Below are 4421 nucleotides of genomic sequence, written 5' to 3'. Positions count from 1 at the left end.
ATGTTTAGCAGTTTGTGTCCTGGCTCTTCCCATCAGTATTTCATGGGGACTCAAGCCTGTGTTCCGATCTGGAATACTTCTAAGTCCCATCAGAACAAGTGGCAAAGCATCTGGCCACTCCAATCGAGTTGACTCATACATCTTTCCCAATCTTGACTTGATAGTGCCATTCAATTGTTCTACCACTCCAGAAGCCTCTGGGCGATATGCACAGTGCAGCTTTTGCCTAATTTTGAATGCTTCACAAATTAGACCAAGTATTTCATTATTAAATGGTAGCCTCTGTCTGATTCAATTGCTACTGGAAAACTGAAACGTGGTATAAGCTCTCTAAGTAAAAGTTTAGCTACAGTGATGCTATCATTCCTGCGTGTGGGGTAAGCTTCCTCCCATTTTGAAAACAGGCAGACAATGACAAGTACGTATTTTAGTCCTCGACAAGGGGGTAACTGAATGAAATCAATCTGTAACCAAATAAAAGGACCCTCTGCCTTCCCAATCTTTCCTGGTAACACTACTGTTTTCTTCCCTGGGTTCATTTGTTGGCAAATCAAACACCTCTGGCAGAGTGCCTCTGCTATGTTCCTGAATTTCGCATTAAACCATGACTGTCTGAACAGACGTATCATAGCATCTCTTCCCAAATGAGAATCTTCATGAATCAACCTAGCCATAGGAGCAAGCAGACAGTCGGGTAACACTGCCATTTCATCAAGATAAACAATGACACCATCCTCAGCCCTTCTCTGACAACCTATTTTCCTCCATTGTTCCTTTTCTTTTGGGTCTGCTGCATTCTGCAAATCTCTCACTTCTTCCCACGTGTTCACTCCTTCTAGCAACATAAGTTGGCAGCTGTCTCCGCCCACCTCAACCTTTTTATTAACAGCCATTTTATACTTTGCACAATGTTGGGCTAACTGGTCAGCATATCGATTACCAGCTGTCACTTTGTCGTTGCCAGATTTGTGAGCAGCACACTTGACCACAGCCACTTCTTTTGGTAACTGGATTGCTTCTAGCAAATCTTTTACATATTTTCCATTCCTAATCGGAGTACCTGAAGAAGTCAGAAACTCCCTTTGCATCCATAGTTGGCCATAGTCATGCACAACTCCGTAACCATACTGGCTGTCAGTGTTTCTGGTTACTTTCCAATTCTTCCCAAATTTACAGACTTTTGCCAAGGCAACCAATTCAGCTATTTGTGCAGACTTGACCCCAGGCAAATGGGATGCTTCAACTGGACCTCCCAAAGTGCACACTGCGTAAGCAGCGCTCAGGCCTCCTTCCTCATGTCTCATACAAGAGCCATCTACAAATAGCTCATATTCTGAATCAATTAATTGCTCTTCTCTTATGTCTGATCGTGGTTTTGTACTATATTCAGTCAGATCAATACAGTCATGTTCAACTTCTCCCTTCACGTCTGCAGTATGTGAATTAGGTAGCAGTGTTGCTGGGTTCAGAATATTACACCTAGCAATGGTTACGTTTCCTGCACCTACAAGTATTCTCTCGTACTTAGTCAGCCGACTAGGTGTGAGATACTGGGTCTTAGTCCTTGTTAGCAAAAATACAACTGCATGTGGAACATACACAGTTACAGGATGTCCCATAATAATGGATTCACTCTGCTAAAGGCTCATGCAAGTTGCAGCTACTGCTTTCAAACATCCAGGTAATGCAGCTGCCACTGGGTCCAATGTGGAAGAAAAATATGCCACAGGATGTCTCACCAAGCCATGAATTTGAGTCAAAACAGAAAGTGCACAATTATCTTGTGTGTCACAAAACAGTGCAAAATCTTTAGAATAGTCAGGCATCCCCAATGCTGGAGCTGTACACAGACATTCTCGTAATTTTACAAAAGCAGTCATGCTTTCGTCATCCCATTCTACTGGGTCCTTAGCTCCTTTCTTTGTCATTTGTATTAAAGGCTTTGCTAGGACTTCAAATCCCACAATCCATTGCCTGCAGTATCCTACAACTCCAAGAAACATCCTAATCTCTTTTTGGGTATGAGGCAAATTCATGTTTCTAATTATTCTGATTCTTTCTGAGGTAACCCTTCTGACACCTTTTTCTATCTGGTGCCCCAGATATTTCACTGATGTGGTGCAGAATTGCAATTTTCTGGTGACACTTTATGTCCTCCTTCAGTGATTCAGTAAGGCGATAGTATCGACAACACAATCATTCCGAGTTTTAGATGCCACCAATAGGTCATCTATATACTGGACCAAAACTGATTGTCCAGGCAGCACCAATGACTCAAGGCACTTTTTCAAAATCTGATTAAAAATCGAGGGACTTTCTGTGTACCCCTGAGGGACACAATTCCAAACATAAACATGACTGTCGATCTCAAATGAGAAAAGAAATTTGCTGTCTGGGTGTAATGGAATTGAGAAAAATGCGTGACACAGGTCAATGACAGTAAACCATCCAGCCTCCCACGGTATCTGATACAGAATCACTGCAGGATTTGGCACGACTGGACAGCATGGGACAACAATCTTATTGACTTTTCAGAGGTCTTGTACAACCCTGTACTTTCCACTCAGTTTCTTTATACCAATTATAGGAGAGTTACAGGGACTGCTCATTACTACTTGTAAAATGCCTGCTTCAACCAAACGTTTTATTTCTACTGCAACACCTGCTTTTATTTCTGCACTCATTTTATACTGTCGAGTATTTGGGTAAACTGCGTCTTCTTTTATGGTCACTTTTATTGGGTCAACATTTGCCATTAATCCTACATCTTTTCCAGTAAAATCCCATACATCTGATTTTACCGTCTGTTGCAGTTCTTCTGGTAAATCTTCTATTGCCAGTCTTTTAATTTCTGTCTCTTGTTTTGCTAACATTAATTTGTAAATTCCGTCTTCATCTGGGGTTTGAATTTCAACACCACTAGGGGTGCAAAAGATGGTGCAATTCATTTTGTACAACAAGTCTCGTCCTAACAAGTTTATAGGACTTGAATCACAGACAACAAATCTATGCATTTCTTTAAAATTCCCTATTCTAACTTCAATTGGTTCTGTAACTGGGATACTAATTTGTTTATTAGAAACGCCCACTACTTGGATTGCTCCTCCCGAGAGGCGTAGGTTTGGAACGTCTGCTGTTCTTACAGTAGAACGGGTAGCACCAGTGTCCAACAGAAAGGTGACATAATTTCCTTCAACCTTTCCTTCAATGTATGGCCCTGACTGGTCTACTGGCAAGGAGGCGCCAAGCACGCACTCCTCGTCCTCCCCCTTCAGTAAGGTTCTTCACAAAAGACTGTATCACTCAGAAGAAATTGTGAAGTTGCTGTATCTCTTCTTTCCCTTCCTTCCCAATTTGTGGTATCTACACTCTGTTGTGCTTTGCTCCTGTAATTTGGCATAGGTGCAGGGGTAACTGGTTCTGTTTTACCTGCTGCTGGGTCTTCCGTGGTACCTCATTCTGCGTCTGTGGATTCAAATCATTAATTTGCACATTACCACTCTGCACATCCTTACACTCGTTCTTCCACTGCCCCAACTTGCCGCACCCGTGACATGAAAATTTTAATTTTGCCTCATCTCTATTGAATTTTCCCCTCGGCTTTCCTCCATTTCCATCACCCTGATTCTGGTTACCATTCATCTGGTTTAACTGTTGTTCTTGTTGCTCTGCTAATTTTACTTGTGCCCACATGACCTTTTCTTTTAACTCCTTTTTTTTATTTTCTAGCTCATCTTCACAATATTTAGCATATTTAAGGACTTTGTCTATGGGTTTAGCCTGCCAACAAATGTTATTGTCTTTAATCCATTGTGAAATTTCTAGTCTTAATCCTAACAAAAATCGATAAATGAAATGCGTCATATCCTTCATGTCGATGTTATCCAATCCACTGTACTGTTTGAATACCTGCAATAAGCGTTCATAATATGCATGCAGGGATTCATCTTTATTCTGAGTGGTCCTATCTATTCTAGTCCAGTCTGTCTCTTTTGCAGGCACCTTTCCTTTAAGGTAAAGTATTACCTGATTGTACTTTTTCATGACATCCTCGGAAGGTGCCCCTGTCTTTGTGTCTCTAGGGTACTCATCACTAGGCCAATCAATAGCAATTTTGCATTCCGTCCACATATCTACTGGAACTACAATGTCAAATAATCCATCTAAGTCTTTCAAAAGACATTTTGAAACTTTTACAAATCTCTCGACTTGTCTGTACCACTCTACAGGTTTTTCACAAAGTTTTGGGAAATCATTTGTAAATGATACAATATCCTGCGGGACCATGGAACATGCACATAACCTCCACCTGGTACCTCTCGCATAGGACATAATTTTTCCACTTTCTCTGCTTCTTTTAAAACATATTCTGAAGTCATTTGTTTTGATCAAACAACTTATTTTTCCTTTGCCCACCTGGT

This window comes from Lissotriton helveticus, chromosome 9, assembly GCF_964261635.1.
Source record: "Lissotriton helveticus chromosome 9, aLisHel1.1, whole genome shotgun sequence".
Taxonomy (NCBI): domain Eukaryota; kingdom Metazoa; phylum Chordata; class Amphibia; order Caudata; family Salamandridae; genus Lissotriton; species Lissotriton helveticus.
The sequence above is the reverse complement of the archived record's forward strand: the minus strand, read 5'-3'. Positions refer to the sequence as shown.